Source organism: Balaenoptera physalus (assembly GCF_965194825.1).
Source record: "Balaenoptera physalus genome assembly, chromosome: 5".
NCBI lineage: Eukaryota > Metazoa > Chordata > Mammalia > Artiodactyla > Balaenopteridae > Balaenoptera > Balaenoptera physalus.
In genome coordinates, this window is record NC_138884.1 from 10,041,818 (window position 1) to 10,060,166 (window position 18,349).

Below are 18,349 nucleotides of genomic sequence, written 5' to 3' on the forward strand. Positions count from 1 at the left end.
TCATGTTAAAGAATAAATAATTGATCAAACTTTTTGTTTGTTTTGCTTTTTGCAACACGTGGTAGAGTAAAAAGCAAGCAAACAAAAATTTCCACTATTCTCTTCTTAACAGACCAGGTCAACTCAGTTTGTATTCATTACCCTTTCACAGAATCTACATATTCTGATGGTGAAAACTGTTTAGACTCTCGCTATAGTTTACGGGGCTTAACTACATTCAGCACAATGGCCTCTCTACTGTGTAGAGTCCCATCAATTTCATGAGCACACTCACAGCACTGGAGAGCTCAGTGGTACTTAGAAAACATCTCGTCCAGGCTTTGTGAACTCAGTATCTACGGCTTCTAGGTAGCTCACACAATTAAGGGAAGCTGTTGAGTACAAGGGACTTATATGAAGTCTCAATGTCAGGGAGACAATAGGGAGTAGTGGGGTCTGAAGTGTAATAAAGAGGTAGCACATACTGTTATTCAACTCCAGCTTAGAGAATGTGGGTTGGTGTTTCATTTTTATAATAGATCTTCTGATTTTTAAATACTGGCCTAATTAAAAAGAAATACCTGCAGGCCAAGTAGAACATGATCGTCCTGCTGGGCCCACAGACTGCCAGTGTTCAATGTCTGATCTGTAACATACATCCTCACACCTGTCTGGGCAGTTTAAGTGAAGTGCAGCAGATCCCTCAGATGCTCATGGCAAAGGATTCTTTCGTTCTGAGAATCTACATATGTAGACAAGAAATCATCCCCCACGTGAAAGGAGAAGGCATAGCCATTTTCACTCGGTCAGAGCTTAGCCCCTGACCTTGACATTGACAGATTTCTGCTCTCTGACTGCTTTCAGAACTTGTTCAACGTGAAAAACAAAACCAATCCTCCACACCCATTTGTCATAAGCAATTTTTACATATTCAAGGATGCAGGGGGAAATGTACATCTATTTATTAACCTTAGCTCTGGTTAAAATTCTCATTAGCATTAAAATTCTAGTCACTTCAGTTTTGCCTGCATATTTCAAGGAGAAATAATTTGTAGGATTCAAGGAAAGGCATGCTTAGAGAACAACACAAGTAAGGATAAATTAAACATTCATGCCATGGGGACTTCCCTGGTGGCGCAGTGGATAAGACTCTGTGCTCCCAATGAAGGGAGCCTGGGTTCGATCCCTGGTCAGGGAACTAAATCCCACACGCATGCCACAGCTAGGAGTTCACGTGCCGCAACGGGGGAGCCTGGGAGCCTCGGCTGAGGAGCCTGCCTGCCTCAACTAGGAGTCCGCGTGCTGCAACTAAGGAGCAGGTGAGCCACAACTAAGGAGCCCGCCTGCCTCAACTCAGACCTGGTGCAACTAAATAAATATTAAAAAAGAAAATTCATGCTATGTATAAAATAGTAGTTAGAAACAGGTCTAAAGAAGCATGGAGAGTTTGCTGAAATAATTGAGCTTTAAACCATGTTTTGAGGGGATTGAGAAACTAATTTCAGATGAAGAAATAAGCATTCCAAAATGATGTAATGGCAAAGGCAAAGACCAAAGTCCAACAAAGTGGAACCCACAATGAATCAAATATCTTTTGCATTTTTGAACAATAACAAAATTTTTTAAAAGTGTATCATGAGAAGGCACATTCACATCAGAGTGAAAAAAAAAAAGAAAAGCAGTTTAAAAATTCTATATTATATTCGGCAGCCCTGTCCTACACAGGTGTAATTCAGGACAGACACCCAGACGCGATGCAAAATTCTGAATCCTGATATTTGCCATATTGTCCTTATTACGGCAGACATACAGGCACAGGGTATTAGATTTTAGAAAAATTGTCAACAAGAATTGAAACAAAAAGTTCTCTGATTCCTCAGAAAATATACTGAACACAAACATTTAACTCCCTCAAGCATTTCATTTACCCAAAGTTTTACGTTATAAAGAAAGTCTCCCATAGACACAATATGGTTAGTTTAATTTGAGTCTATTTAGAAGTCAATATCCTGAAAAAACAGTCAAGAATCTGTCCACATAAAATATCTTGAGTATTCCCCCTAAACTAGATCTCTCACTTTGTTGGACCATTTGCAATTCAGGCTTTAAAAAAAAGGATTCTCTGCAACTTCCTTTGCCTCCAGAAAATTAGTAGGTCCAATTAGATTTTTTAAGGAGCTCTGGCGCTCTCTGCCCAGCTGTCTGTTACTGAATTAGCAACAGTCCTGAGGTCCCTAGAGGCGCTTGTGACTTTGTGGATTTTTACTCTCTGGCCTTGAGTTTTTTTCAGGGATTGCTTGCTTCTGCCAGTATCACAGGCTGTGACTACTGACTAAAGCAGTCTTCCTAGGGATGGCTTGGGTACCCACTGGGTTTAGGACCCAAGAATTAACATTTTAAAATTGAATCTGGTGTGTAAGGCCAAGAAAGCACCTGGCCTCAGATCACACAGCTGATCCCCACAATTTTTCTGCCCCATCAGACCCTTGAGACAGAGATCACTGCATTGACTCGCAATTTGGGAGGAAGGGCTGCAGGAGTAATTTGATTTCCCTCCCCCTACCACTGAGGAGCCCTCAGACCCTCACTTCAGGTCCTGTTCCTCCTCCCCTTAGTGGAGAATCAGTGGAGAATTAGAAAGCTGAGGTCTAGATTGTTTTGCCCCAGTTCTAAGAGTGATTTAGGACAATTTATTAACTTGTCTGGGACTCACCTGTAATCTGTCTACTTCCTTGTATATAAAGGCAGGACTAAACAGGGGTGTCCAAGTCTGGCTATGGACATCCTTTGGGGACCATTACAGAATACAGATTTCTAAGCCCTACCTACAGACTTGGATTCGGATTCCATAGGTCATAGCATTTAACCCTCCAGCTAAGGGTCAGTTACTACTGACTGAAAATAATAATTCGGGCCCTCAGTTACGCTGCTAGCTTCAAAGTAAAGCTGACAGTCTAATTACAGACATGAAAAATTAGAAAGTTGCTACTGCACTGCCAACTCTAACATGCCCAGATAAAAAACTGTGAAAATTTTTCTCACCGGCATTCAAGACAGTAATCTGAATTGCAAGAGTATTGTATATATATGTATATACATCTTCCCCCGTGAAATTCAACAAATGCCTTTTCAATTCAAATGCAGCCTCTAAGTGTTTTTATTATTCCAGACTCGACTCATGCAGAAAAAGTTAGATTATCACTAGTCTAAACATTCTGATGTGGAGAAAGATGAAAGAGGAGTCCAGGGCATCTTTATAAAAAAGTGAATTTCCATATTTGACTGCCTTTCAAATCAATCAATTGAAGCGCATGAGTCTCTATTTTAACTGGCAGTGGTTCTCCTGGTTAAAGGTACAGCTTTATTCAAGAGGATATCAATACCATGAGATTGTTTTACTGCTTAGGAAAGACAGCAAGAGCTGAGAGTAGCCCACCAAAAGTTTTCAGAAACACAAGTAATGACTGTTTTCTCTGATTTTACCTCCTCAAAATAACTATTTAGCTATAGCAAAACATTCTGAGGTTCATTTCTCAAAATGCCTGTAAACATATTTACATATTTAGCTAAAATGATGGACAAGTCAGAGAGCAACTGAAAGAGAAAATCTGGCAGTTTCTGCCCTTCCTTTTGGGATTCTGAGTACCAAGTGGTCTGATTCATCTTCACAGAGCTGCCAGTGCCTAGCACGGGGCGTTACACCTACAAGGCACTCAAGAAAGAAGACTTGTTGAAAACGATAGAAGCGTCTGCTCTATTTATGACAATCACTTGATCACCCTTGACCCTCTGTGCCAATGACTATACTTGTGTTCTGAGAAATGAAATAATCATGCTACAATGTGGTGTATCACATAACTTCAATAATTCAACCATTAAATTCATTTGAAACAAGCCTTAGCCATTAAATTATTGCAAAAGAAAGAAAAAGGTGGCAGGAAATAAGAGATTAATGACTGACATGATGGCCCTTCTGTCTAGATTTTCCTAAAGTACCAGGATTAGGAAAAGAAATCTTAGATAGAAAATAAATATATAAATTATAGAAATAAGTGATTTTTGAGTCATATTTTAGTCTAAACAGAAATTCTGCTGTAATTCTCTCCCTCCCAACTCAATATTCATTTTTTTCTTTTCTAAGTGACTCTTAAATAAACCTCACATTACCCCACCTCCTTCTTTACTTCCTCCTCCTATATCACCACCCCTTGCTCACTGCCCACCCAGATTCATCCATCTTTCATAAACTACCTCAAGTTCCACCTCCATTCTGAACTTCTTCTAGACTAATTCAGTCCCCAAGGATCTCCCTCTCTTCTGACTTTACTGCCATGAATTTACTGGTAAATTATGATGCCTTGCCTTTCTCAAGACCAGTTTGTTATTCAGAATATGGCATAAATGCTTGTGTAGTAGATCTCTAGTTGACTCTCGGGTTCTTGCAAACTGGAAGCATCTCTTCTTTGTATCACTTAAAGCAGTAGCTTTTGGACCTTCTGAAACGATGCATAATAAGATAGACGTTTTATCATAGTCTGATGGGTATATACATATAGATATCTATTTAAAAGTTCCAAGAACAATACTTATTTACCCGCCTATTCTGTTTTACTCTATTTTGTTTTTCAAAAATAAAAGTGCTATCAGACCCAGTAAACTGACTTCACAACCGGTTGTGACCAGTTCTAGTAGGGCACTTATTGATTACTCTGGGATTGCTGTATGTAATTTCCTTCACTTTAAATAATTGTATAATTATCTGTGGCCTTTGGGCTTTTCCTGAGTTCCTTTTTTTTGCCTTTTGGAGTCATCCGGGACAATTAAATGCTTGGAATATACAAGTATTTTCCATTCTTTTGCCCTGAGCAATGCTGTCATAAAGATTCCCTGCATTTCTATAAAACTCAAATCTCCATTCCCTCATTCTCTTTTATTTTCGCAATATGCACAGTAGGTGGTAGACATTTCCTGGATGAAGAAATTGAGGCACAGAGAATTCTGACTTCCTCAAGGACATATCTCCCTTTTAATCAGGCTATTGTAAATTAAGGTAAATATGGTTTCTAGATAGTTGAAAGAGATAAACTTGGGTAATATGAACAACACAGAGCCTCAACATGAATGTATTTCCCTAACGTGTCTGGATCAGATGGTCTCCTGGCCAGATGAGTTAGCAGCTCTTCTGGATTTCAGTTTGAGGATGGATCCACTCACTTCCTTCTCCATCCCCATCTTTCCATCTTTCTATCCTCACAGTTTTTCAACCACCTAGAGCTACTTGTTCTTCCTGGGCCTCTGTATATTTTGGTCCCTATACCAGGAGTGCCCTTCTCTCTCGTCTTCGCCAGGCTAGCCCCTCATCCTTCAGGTCCCTGGGACTGTTCCTCTCCCCCTCCACGCGCTGGCTGCCATAGCACCCTGTACTCTCCCCGTCAGAGCACTCAAGTAGCTGTTCCTCCCTCCCTCCCAAGTCTTGCAGGCCGAGACTCTTCTATTCCACAATCTAGGACCACGTCGAGTTCAGGATAAAAATATGTAGAAGGCATAAAGGAATCAATAAGAGAATGCATAAAGAGATGCCACTGAAAAAGTTCGAGTGTGATCTGGGACTGGAATTGTGTGTCCTGACCCTCCGAGGCCAACCTTTCATGATTTTGTGATTCTATGATCAATATTTTAGTGCTTCCTTGAAAGCTGCAGATTTTGTGACTGGAAATTCATACAGTGAAGGATAGCTGTGTCTAATACATTCTTTCAAGTTCATTTAGGGTACAACCAAGGATAGGTTGAAAGGACAAATAATTAAGTGTATTGGGCAAGTGTATTTGTTTTAAGGCAATTTTTAAAAAACACCCAGACTTTAAAACTGCTTGTTGGAACCCACCCTGCCCTCCAATTGAGGCGCTTCTGAGTCACATCATGCCTCAGTCCTCTGTTTCCAATAGGAAGCTATACACTGGCAATTTTGCCCTCATCATTTTCATAAAAGTCTAATGAGTGATTGCGCGAAGGCTCACCGCACCAAAACACACTTTACAAGGATCTCCATGAGTTCCTCTGCACTGTTTTCAAAATAAATTCCGATGATATAACATCTAGGCTTGCCATGGCAATTACTACTTTTTTTTTCTGTTTATGAATCAACAACCTCTCCCCTCCACTAAACGCACCAAAAAGCTTGAAAAATGTTCTTCGTGATCCTATTTCAAAAGAATATTCCCTAATATAAATTCCTGCCATTCCCAGATAACAACAGAGAAGATTTTCTTCTTTAAGCTGTGACTCATGTATCTTTGTTCCCACAGTTGTTACTCAGGGCAGGCCAATGGTGAACACAATGGAAGAGAAAGAATAGTTTATAACTGGAAAATAAGCAGATTCGGGAGACGTACACTCAAAGCATTATCAAAGTAAAATATGCAGCTGTACCAGCAAGGGCAAACAAAAGCCCACGCAGGAGATGTGTAAATATTTCATGAAGCTAAAGCCTTAATCAACTCTCTCTCCAAATCTTGCTGGTGCTGTAAACACTTCAGTTCCTCCCAGTCCCACCATGACCCAGATTCTTTGCAAAAAACAAAATGAAAACATGGTCCAATGCATCTTTAACAAATGTGTTAGGAAAAATATTGACATGGAGCATATCCAAGGTATTTGCCTTAACAGGAAGAAGAGGGTACCTTAATAAAAGGTGGTTGCTTCTTGGTGACTTTCAGAGCTTCGTTTCTCCCCTCCTCCTCCAAAGCATTGCCTTTTTCCCACCACCTGTGCTGCTTTCTGGACCTTCACATCCTCTTAACCTTGAACTACCTACACCCCAAGCCGAGATTTCTCCCAATGCCCCTCCGAAAAGCCCTTGCACCCTTTTGGGGCTTTGCTGCCTTCCCACCACCCAAAATGCACTTTCCAGTGTTTAAATTCCTCTCCGCCCCCCTCTTCACTGTCCATTGTTGCGTCTGAAATTTTGCCTGTATCTTGTAGATCTGCCTGGTTGGCATAAGGATCTGTCTGTGTATTGGCTGACAGTGATTTCTTTTCTAAAATCCATCTCCGAAGAACTGTTTATAGCCTCTAGTCTCTACCCTTATTCAGTGTGGTTCCAAAGTTCACCTCTAGATACTAAACAGGTCTCTGCAATGATTTCCCTTTATCAACCTCTGCCCGCCCTTCTCTCTCCGCCCATCTCAAGAAAAACTGTATATGTGTAAATGTGTGGATACACATGCACACAAACGCATGTATATTATATATAACGATAGTATGTTTCCCTTAAAGGAAATGAGCGTAGGAAAATGAGAAAAATGCCTGTGTAGTATTGCCAAACACGCGCGCACACGCGCGCACACACACACACACACTCCTATCTGGATGTTCACAGTGTGCAGACCTGATTGATTATAAATACTTCTCCCAAGCACAAGAACAGCAGGCGTCTTCTCTCTTTTACCTTCCAAGCCAGAGCCTAAGGGAGCAATGACCTTGCCGAGAAATTCATCACCCGCGAGAAAGACGGCCCCTCCTGGAGCTCCGGCTGGGACGGGGACGAGAGCAACAGGCAAAAAGGACCACCTGGCAAAATGTGGGACCGAATCCACTCCCCAGCAGTACTGAGCAGCCCGCAGAGCTCCGCTCCCCTAGGGCTGCACGCCGGGCAGAGGTGGCTCGGGGGGCCGGCTCCTGCCGCGGCCGCCGGTCGCCTACCTGCTGTCGCCCGGCTCTCCCGGCGCGGCGGGGCCGCTGCCTGCGCTGTGCCGGCGGCCTCCCGTCGCATATCCCGAGCAGCGGCTCCCGGCGCCACGCCGATGGCTCGGGCGGGCTCGGCAGCGGCGGTCCTCCTCACACGCGTTCCGGGAGCGAGCGGGGCGCTAGCAGGAACGGCAATTACTACGCAAAGCGCAGAGGCGGCGCGCAGGGGCCGGGCGGAGACGCCGGGGGGCACCGCGGGGCCGCCGCCGCCGCCGCCGCCGCCGGGCACTGAGCCAAGCTGGAGGTGGGCGTTCACGTGCCCGACTGCTCACCCGTCAGGCCCGGGCTGCGGCCATCTGTCCTCGCCGGCGGTGCTGCTCCGCCCGAGCCTCCGGGGAAGGGGGCGGGGGGGCGGCGGCGGCGGCGGCACCACCGGCGGCAGCTCGGGCAGCGGCTCCGGCACCAGCAGGCCGCCGAGCTCCGCCCCCGCCGCGGCCCCGCCCAGCCCGCTCGTCCCTGGGGAGGGGCTTGCGGCGGCTGCTACGGCGGGCCGGGGGGCAGCCGGGCACGGGCTGGCGGGCTGCGGAGCCCCTGCAGGCAGACGGGCAGCAGATGGAAAGTTAAGAAAAGGATTACGGTAGAGGGCTTGGGGCCGAGAGCGACTCAGCAGGGATTCTGGCTCTGGCTCCCTCCCGCAGGTCCCCAGACTCCATGCTGTGTCTAGACGCCAGCAGACGGTTTCTCATACAGCCACGCGCCGGGGAGCTCTGAAAGCAGGGAGACCACCCAGCGTTTCCTGGGTGTTGCAACATGTACGGTACCTGCGTGTTTGGAGACGGCATTGTTGCCAGGGTTCCTGTCTCCCCGCCCCACTGCGCTCTCCTGGGCGTGGATGGCTTTGGAAAGTGTCCACTCAAAGCGGCTCCAGCAACGCTGAATGGATGTGTAGTATGGCTAAAGGCTGTAGACGGTGCAAATGATTCAATGAAGAGGAATCCTATTCACTCAGGATTTGCTGGCAGGCACTGTGCGAAATGCCTTATATGCAGCCTCTGTAATTCTCATAACGACCCAGTGAGGTGGGTGTTATTCTCCACCTTATTGATGAGAAAACGGAGGCTTTGATGATTCAGACACTTCGCTTGAGGTCACACAGTAGTGACCTGCACAGTTGGGATTCAAAACGCTGCAAAATGTATCCTCTCTCCCATGGGAATCACCTGGGGATCTTGTTAAAATGTAGACTCCGATTCCGTATGCCCAGAGTGGGCCTGAGGGTCTGCATTACTAACAAGCGCACAGGGGGTGCCCGTGATGCTGGCCAAGGGACAAAACTTTCTAAACCACTAGGTCAGGGATTTTAATAAGTTTCTTCCTTCACGGCAGCTCTAGGTGATTGACAGCAACCTCCTAAAGGTGGGTTAAGAAGGATTCTAAGGCCGTGTCTTGGCTTTTGGGCAAAGAATGTTGCAGTCCATTAGCCATGTTCAACTGGGTTAACGGAGGGAGGTTTGTGACCAGGGTGCCAGGTGGCCACTTCTACCACTGCTAAAATAACACGTCGGTTACTGAGGGTGGTTATGATGTAACATTCAAGGATGGACGTCTTCATTCCAGTCCTCGCCCTCGTTTAGAAAACGTGAAGTCCAAGTTTTACACCTAACATTTGTATCACACAAAACACGTTGCACAGTGCTCACATGAATAATTTTATCTGTCTTCATAACGACGCTGTAAGGCAGGTATAATTTTACTTTACAGGAAAGGAAGCTGTGGTAGAGTGATTTTCCTGGTATTACACAATTAATAAACATGTGGTGGGGACTAGATTGTGACAGATCCCTAGCTCAGGACTTTTTTTTTAATTATACCACTGTATTAGTTTCCTACTGCTGCTGTAACAAATTACCACAAATTTAGTGGCTTAATACAATACAAATTTATTATTTTATAGTTTTTGAGGTCCAAAACCTGAAAATAGGTTTTACGGGACTAAAATCAAAGGGTCATTAGGACTATGTATTCCTTCTCAAGGCTCTGAGGGGAGAATCTGTTCCTTCGTCTTCTTTCCCAGCCTCTAGAAGCAGCCTGCATTCCTTGGCTTGTGAGCACATCACTCAGACTTCTGTTTCTATCCTCTACTCTGACTCTGACCCTCCTGCATCCCTCTGATAAAGACTCTTGTGATTATGTTGGTTCAACCCAGATAACCCAGAATAACATCCCCAGCTCAAAAGCTTTAATTTATTCACATCTGCAGAGGCTCTTTTGCGATGCAAGGTAACATATTCATAGGTCCCAGGGATTAGGATGTAGGTACTTTGTGAGGGTCATTATATCTACCAAAACTTCACTTAGTGCTTATCCTATGGTTTCTACTGTATTTTACTCATCCTTCTGTTCTGCTTGATTTCTCAGACTGCTGGGAAGTTCTTTCAATGGAAATATTCACTTGAAAGTCATTCAAGAGACAATAACAAATGTATAGTGGCGAGAAATACCCCGAGGCCATGAAAAAGCCAAGAAGATGCCTAGGATTGTGGTCATGAAGTGGACACATAAAATTAGGAGATACTTATTGGTCTGAATGGCACTGAGGTAATCCTTAGGGGACGTCCTAACCACAGGTATAGGCTCACTTTAGCAATACAGAATTTTTTAAAAAAATTCTGCTTCTCAAAGGTACATTGTTCTATGATGAATAAGGCAATTCAAAACTCATACAAAATTGAGTACAACACCAAATTCCAAAGAGTAATAATTATCGGAGTGATGATAAACATTAAACCAGTATGTGAAACAAAGCCAAATCATATTATTGAACGCCTCAAGGAATTTATAGAAAGACTCTGACATGCACAAGGTTAACATTTCATTAGGAACACAGAATTTATGGAAAATGAAAATAATAAAGGATTTAAACAGAGGAAAGAGGAGAAGCAACGTGAGGTGGTACTTGGTTAATTGCCAAGTGAATCAGGTAAAGTGAAAATTTTATTTGGAAGTTAGGTTTATATAGGGGAGTGGAAATAAAACTGGAAAGGTAGGTTAGAGAGTTGTGTTGTGAAGGCTCTTAAATGTCAAGTTACAGAGTTTAGACTTAACCTGAAATAATAACAACAATAATAATACCTTATGTTCACATAGTGCCGAGTAATTTACCAAGTGCTTTTTACATATTTTCAGTTATTTGAGTTCCTTCCCTCTGCCCCCAGAGAAGCAGGCCAATATGCTCACAAACACACGAACACATATGCCCCTCACATCGCATGGGGAAGGAAATGCAAGCTTCTTATCAAAGAGGCGTTCTCAACCACTCTATATAAAATAGCAGCTCCCTCCCCACTTACCTGTCATTCTTCCTATTCTCCTTACCCTGCTTTATGTTTTTCCATCAGACTTTCTACTGCATTCTGTATTTATTTGTTTATTGTATGTCTACTGTCTATGAGGGCAGGGACTTTGTGTCTTTTGTTCTCTGCTAGATCCCTGTCACCTAAAACAGTACACACCATTTAGTAAGGGCTCAGTAAGTTGAATGAATCATCCCCAATGTATAAACCAGGAATCAAATCCCAGATGTTTAAATAAACTTTGTTAGGTTCCACAGCTGTTCAGTTCCTTTACCAAGACTGAAGCCCCGTGTCCAGCCAAATGCTTTTTTGATAGTCTATTTCCTTTCTGAGTGAAAGCTCTTAGGGCTGTTTAGACAGGGGCAGCACTGTATTTTAAAAAGATGAGAATCTTCTCTAAATGTCACATCTTTCCTAAAAGCTTCATCAGTTTAGCTGGATTGGCAATAGGCATTGGCGGGATGAGTTAGCAATGGTAGATTCTGAAGGGCTGCCATCACTCCTGCATTAGTTGGCACTGAGTAATACTGTAAGTTGTTTCGTAATTGTTCTCTGGTTCATTCATACGTGTGTCTTGACGCTTTGTATTACACTTTTTGGGCTCAGTGACTATAACTTCTATTTTTTTGTTTGTTTAATATCCATGCATTCTGCCCAGTGCTGGACTCTAAATCGATTTTATCGCTGCATGGTTACAAAGTGGCTGCCATTGCTTTAAAAATCGTATCCTTACAAACCGCATTCAAGACAGTGTAGGGGATTCAAATATGCCACCGCAAAATATGCCACTTTGGCATAAGGATTGTTTTGAGCTGGAGGAAAATGAGAATCAACAGATGCAGATAGAAGCCTTCTTGGAGTTTCCCTTATCTGACTAAAACCAGAAACTTCTGAGAAGTGAGGGTTACCCTAAATCCCCTCTCCCAGGCAGTTTTAAGGCCATGAAGAAAACAGAAAGCTGGCCCCGAGATAAGTCTGCAAACAAATCTGATTAAAATAACTCATCTTTAATTAGGTTTCCCCCTATATATTTGCCTTCCCACAGTTTGCTGCCCCTAAAAGCCTAAACCCCTTTTTCCTTTGTCTTGTTATCTCTATACAAATTTACTGTTTTTGTGAAGATGCTATATAAGCCCAAGTTCTAACCACCCCTTTGAGTTACTCATCACTGAGTTTCTTCTGCATCTACACCTGATGTACATACGTATTAATAAACTCTGTTTCTTTTTCTCCTGTTAATCTGTATTTTGACTGTCTAATTTTCAGGGCCCCAATTAGAGACCCTAGCAGGATAGAGGAAAAAGGTTTTCTCCCCTCCTATAAAATAGGAAGAAAAGAATTCCAGTGGAAAAGGGAACCTCTTCTTTTTATGGAAGAAAAAAATATTTTCCAGAACCCATTCTCTTATTCCCAAGTCATTGGCCAGAATTCAGTCACCGAATCACCCAAGGAGGCGGTGAAAGTGAGCACCTAGCCAGGAGGAACAGGCTTGCTTTGATTTTTCTAGGCTGGTTGTCCTGGTGCCCCAGTCATAACCAAGGTTCTGTTGTTAAGAGAGAAGGAACGTAGGCTCTAGGATCAGCCCTTAGTAGTGTCTTTCACAGAGAATCAGTATAGAAATACTGCAGACTCACAGTAAGGTCCATTTTGATGTTACCGGACTGCCTTTGGATTTCTGGAAAACTAGGGCCAGTCATATAAGTCAGGCTCTTACCTATTTTCCTCCCTTCGCTCTCTCTCTCTTGCCCCTATTCCCTCCCCCCACCTTTCTTGTTATTCTTTTCCTTTCTTTCTTCCTTCCTTCCTTTCTTTCTTCCTTTCTTTTTCTTTCTTTCCTCTTTCTTTCTTCATTTCTTTCTTTCTTCCTTCCTTCCTTTCTCTTCCTTCTTTGCTTTCTTTCTTCCTTCCTTTCTTTTGTTCCTCTTTCTCTTTCTTTCTTTTTCTTTCTTTCCTTCCTTCTTTCCTTCCTTCCTTCTCCCCCCCCCTCCTTCCCTCCCCTCCTCTAATACTAAATAGCCTCTGCAGCATCATTTATAGTCATATTTAGTATTCTACTGTATATTTAGTCAGTGCCCTACTGTCAAAGGTTTCGATTCTCACCATCTGCAATAGTCTTAAGATAGGCTTGTTCAGTTGATTGGATAAAAGACACTCAGATCACTGCTTGTCACACCAGCGTCTCTCTTGCTGCTCCCCGAGCTCACATTTTCCATTCCTGCCCCAGTAGTTTGTAAAGCACACGAGTATATTTTCCCACAGCACCATGACTTTGTTTTGACTTGTACCCGCCCCTCACCCACCTCCCGAAACGCCCTTTCCTCAGAGCCACTTATCAAATTCCTGTTCCTCTGGCAAAATCTAGTTTAGCTGTCCCCTCCTCCGGGAGCCCTTGCCCAGACCACCCAGCCCCATGTTTAATTACTTCTTCCTCTGTGATACGTCTGCACCGGGTATCAATCTTTGCTCTGCTTAAAGCACTGTACCAGAATTTGTGTTTTTATTTGTTTTTCTCCTTTAATAAACTCTGAGTCCCATGAGGACAAGTCTTTGTATTATATTATTTTCTGTTGTCAAACTTGGCACATTGCCTATTGATTGTCAACATTCGTAGAATTTCAGGCCGGCTCAATTTTTAAAAGGACTGACTCTGCTTCAGTTGTTGCGCTAGGCATTTTAAAGTTTATTACTCTATTCGATTAAAGTCAGAGGAGATGGAATTATCTTTACAACAAAAGACATCCAGCTAACTTTAAGACAAAGGAAGAGTCCTAAATTACTTTAGGCTCTGAAAACCGTGGTTGTGCTGACGCCATCTTCATGGCTCCGCAGTGGGGCAGTGTTTGGTTTGTACTTGGCCATTTTTGCCATATGCTCTTAAGGATAACCATCACCTTCCATTTAAAAATTGCATGTCACACACGTAAAAAATCTATTTCACACAGGACCATTTTTTCAAGTGATTATTTTTCCCAGGAACTTTTAGGCAATGAGGAGAAGAAAACAAACACACACACACACACACACACACACACACACACACACACACACACAAATATGCTGAGTTGACATCAACTACTGTGAACTTGTTTGAAAAATGCAGGGAGGGAAGGACACACAGGGACCCATTTATGGAAGAGAGCTGCTGTTTCTGTCTTCTAAACTTCCACTGAGGAATATCCACTGAGGAACCACACCTCAGTCCATGTGCTTGGGTGGAGCTGACCTTGACCCAGGGTGCATATATGACCTAGGACAGAGAAATAGAAGGACCACCTGTCCCTGGCCATAGTGATCGGCTCACGGATATGTGCAATACCCAAACTATGGCTGGAACTCTTGGGAAAGATGGGGTCTCCTGCCTAGTAAAATGTAAAACTGAGGCTGCTAGTGGGGACCACTTGGAAGAAGCTTGCATGAGGGAGACATGAAGACAGAAGAAAGGAAAGCAGGGCTGGGAGATGGAGAGAAAGAGACAGAGTTCTATTTCTGGTGATATCATTTAAAACTCTACATTCAGCCATCTTTGAATTCAAGTTCTACCGTTGAATTTTACACTGCTCATTCATTTTCAAGGTGGGTTTGTCTCCTGCAAGGGAAGAGTTCTTATAGGCTCTTATAACAGCTGCACAGAAAGACTTCGTATGTCCCTCAGAATAGAGCAGCAGACGCAGTGATTGGCAATGGCGCTTATGGTCCAACAAGAAGCTCTGGTGACTTAGTCACACTATTCCTTAAGAAGCAGCCATTTGCTGTTGCTTCTTTTTCTGAAGCCTGCAAAGGACCTTGTAACTGTCTTTCTTTCTGTTCCTCTGTTTACACCACTATTCCCTGAATTCTTCTTTTTCTCTGCACAACTTGCGTTCAAGCTTCCCAAGAAAGAGAATCTGATTGACTACTTGATACATTCCCTTAAATGTATGAAGTGCTTTCTTGTAGGTCGTTCCCTCTGGCATAATTTCCTGCCCCAGATCTGCCCCTCCCCCCCACCCCCGTTTTTTTGGCCAATGTCTATATATCTTTCAAGTCTTAGGTAAAGCCATTTCCTCTAAAAAGGCTATCTGAGACTCTGGGATTGGGTTAAGTACTTCTCCTCTGTGTTCTTAAAGCACCTACCTGTTCATCACTTGGTATTACATTGCCTATTTATTTGTCTGCCTCTTTACCACAACTCCTAGACTGTAATTTCTTCGAGGACAGGACTTTTTTCTTGGTTTACGAGTGGCACCTGGCGTAGTACGTAGCACACAGTCGATACAAAAAAACAATATTTGTTAACTATTGAATAAAATAATTGACAGTTAGATTAGGGTGTATCCCAAGTCTCTATCAGAAATACCATTGACCAAAATAGCAAGGGCTCTCCAGAATTAGTTCACTCAACATGTTCAAGGTGTAACATCGGGAAAAGGACTGGAATACAACTAATGTAAAGAAAACTGTAGCGTGAGTTGAAAGTTCATATGACCATTTAACTTATGTAAATATAAATACATAGTATTGGGGAGGGATGGTGAGAGAAATACAGCAATACAATTCATAGGATACAGGCATTAGGGCATGACATTCCACCATTTAGCGTTTGACCCGGGGTTAGCATGAGATAGAGACAAAAACCTGCTCTTCCCTCAGTAAGGCTCTCATAGCAGAGTTCTCTTGGCAGACTGGGGAGTATTCTGGTGTTTAAAGGTCCCTTTTTCCCCATAAAATATGGCACCTGAACACAATCAATGACTTGCTTTGGTATTAGACCAAAGGTTCAGAAATTTGTTCCAATGCTGGAAGAAAGGGTTCAAAAGAGGAGATACTACTTTCTTCCGAGACAAATTGATAGATGATTGATAGATAGACAGACTGACAGGCAGATAGATGAGCTAGTGTTGAATATATCTTTTGATTGCAGAGGCTTGGAAGTCCCTGCCTTTCTCTTGCACAATGTTGCTAAGACCTCAGGCTTTTCGCCATATAAACTCAAGTTTTCAGATCCAAAGCCAAGTCTAACAAAGACGGGCAGTAGACTCTCAGCCTCCAGCTGGTGGAATATGGAAATAAGCTCACTAAATTTCCACATTGAACGTGAAATGACTGAGGTGGGCCCTGGGCCACCATGTCTACAATGATGATCAACCTTCATCTCTGTTCTCCACCATGTTCTCCTGGTTCATATGGGCCCACTTCTGCCTGACTTCTCAGTAATGCTTTATCTGCTGGCATTTCAGCCTGCTTGTTTAAGACCCCGACCCTTCTTTTCCCTTGCCCTTCCTTCTTCTCCAAGGGCAATGGGCTAATGGTACTTGCTGCAAATTTCTCCAGTAACTGGGAAAAGTTCAGCTCTAAATTGGATGGACCTCCTGGAAAGAGAATGCAACTAGCACGTGGCTTCAGGTATAACCACTCTCTAGAAACTGGCTGCCTTGCCTAAGACTATTCCACCTTCTTAGGGGAGCAGAGACTTCTAAGACTACTCTACCTTCCCCCCACCTTAAATATGTTGGCTGTATGTTATAAATTTGCTGTGTTCTTTCCAGGCACTATTACTTTTTTCTGAGTTAGGCCTATAAACCAAATTCATTTCCATAGTACACATTTCTCTGGTTCTCTATCCTGCTGACATCACCAACATTCTCCATAAAAATACAAACATTATTCCACAGTGTCCATCAACTGATAAATGGATACATAAAATGTGGTATATCCATACAATATAATATTACTCGTCAATAAAACAAATGAAATATTCATACATGCTCCAATTAAAAAGTGGGCAAAGGATCTGAACAGATATTTCTCCAAAGGAGATATAAAATGGTCAGTAAGCACATGAAAAGTTGTTCACTATCATTAGTCATTAGGGAAATGCGAATCAAAACCACAATGAGATACTAACTACCTCACACTCATGAGGATGTCTACTAACAAACAATAGAAAATAAGTGCTGGTGAGGATGTGGAGAAATTGGAATGCTTATAATTGCTGATGGGAATTAAATATGGTGCATCTCCTTTGGAAAAGAATTCGTCAGGTCCCCCAAAAGTTAAACATAGTTATCCTATGACCCAGCAATTCCATCCTAAGTATATACCCAAGAGAAATTAAAACAACTATTCACATAAAAACTTGTATGTAAGTGTTCATAGCAGCATTATTCATAGTAGCCAAAAAATAGTATTAACCCGAATATCCATCAACTGATGAATGGATAAATAAAATGTATATTTACATATACTCTATATTTACAGTATATCCATAAAATATAATTTTATTCAGAAATAAAACGTAACAAAGTATTGATACATGTTACAGCATGGATAAACCTAGAAAACATGCTAAGTGAAGAAGCCAGCCACGAAACACCACATATTGTAGGATGCCACTGATATAAAATGTCCAGGATATGCAAATCAATAGAGACAGAAAGTAGATTAGTTGTTGCCTTGGGATGTAGGGCTGAGGGGAGGAGAGAATGGGGAATGACTGGCAATGGGTATGGGATTTCTTTTTGAGGTGATGGAAATGTTCTAAAGTCAGATAGGGGTGAATACACTAAAAACATTCAATTGTACACTTTAAAAGGGTGAATTGTATGGCATGTAAATTATATGTCAAAAGAGCTGTTTAAAAATATTACTTTAGCAACTAGTTTAGACTGATGGAATACTTTTTGTGAATTCTTAACTCCCATTATTCTAAGGCTGAGCACACAAACAACCATTTTACCTCTAATGCAGTTTCCTTAGTGCTTTATCCTAATCAATGATACTTACCCTGCCAAATATGTCAACCATGCACATAAACTGATACTCTGGTTTGCATGCCCATCGCTTGTGAGTTTTTCCAGTCCAAATAATTTCCCCAGGGTTTGATCACACTTGGGATGAACTGATAGAATTAATTTTAGCAAACCGCAAAGCTAAACCCCTGGCCTGTGTTAGCCTCACACAGGTACTGATTCCCCAAGAGACCCTCCCTAAAATCATTAGCCAGCCAGCCAGATGGCCTCTTGCTCTTTCTTTTTGACTGGTCTCAGCTACAATAAATTAGATGCAATATTATTTTTCAGTGCAGAACTATAAAGATTCCTGCTGGGAATTTGCAGTATCATATCACAAAAGAAAAATAAACCAAAAATAAATGAAAAATAAGATATAGTTCTTGATTTTGTCTTCTGTAATGGATGTGAAGCCATGGCAAGAATAAACAGTGATTTGGCATTCAACATCACCACTACATCAGTCATCAGAACTGAATTAATGAATGAATAAACTCATGTCATAAGAATATTGTTTGTAGATTGATGAATGTATCCTGTTTGCCCCAGATTGGTTAAGTTTAT

General features: G+C 42.4%; 1 protein-coding gene across 4 annotated transcripts in view; it reads right to left on the bottom strand.

Moving 5' to 3' along the window:
- Positions 1-15,904, bottom strand: part of GPRIN3 (GPRIN family member 3) — a 77,007-nt gene extending 61,103 nt beyond the window's left edge. Inside the window, exon 1 of one of the 4 annotated variants that reach the window (XM_082461711.1) lies at positions 8,487-15,904. The gene's annotated coding sequence lies outside the window, so the exon portion shown is untranslated. Of the gene's footprint in view, positions 1-7,426; positions 7,538-7,680; positions 7,938-7,997; positions 8,100-8,486 lie in introns of those variants that run through there. The other 3 variants (XM_082461710.1, XM_082461709.1, XM_082461713.1) reach the window with 3 other exon arrangements.
- Between the last annotated feature and the right edge of the window lie 2,445 nt (positions 15,905-18,349).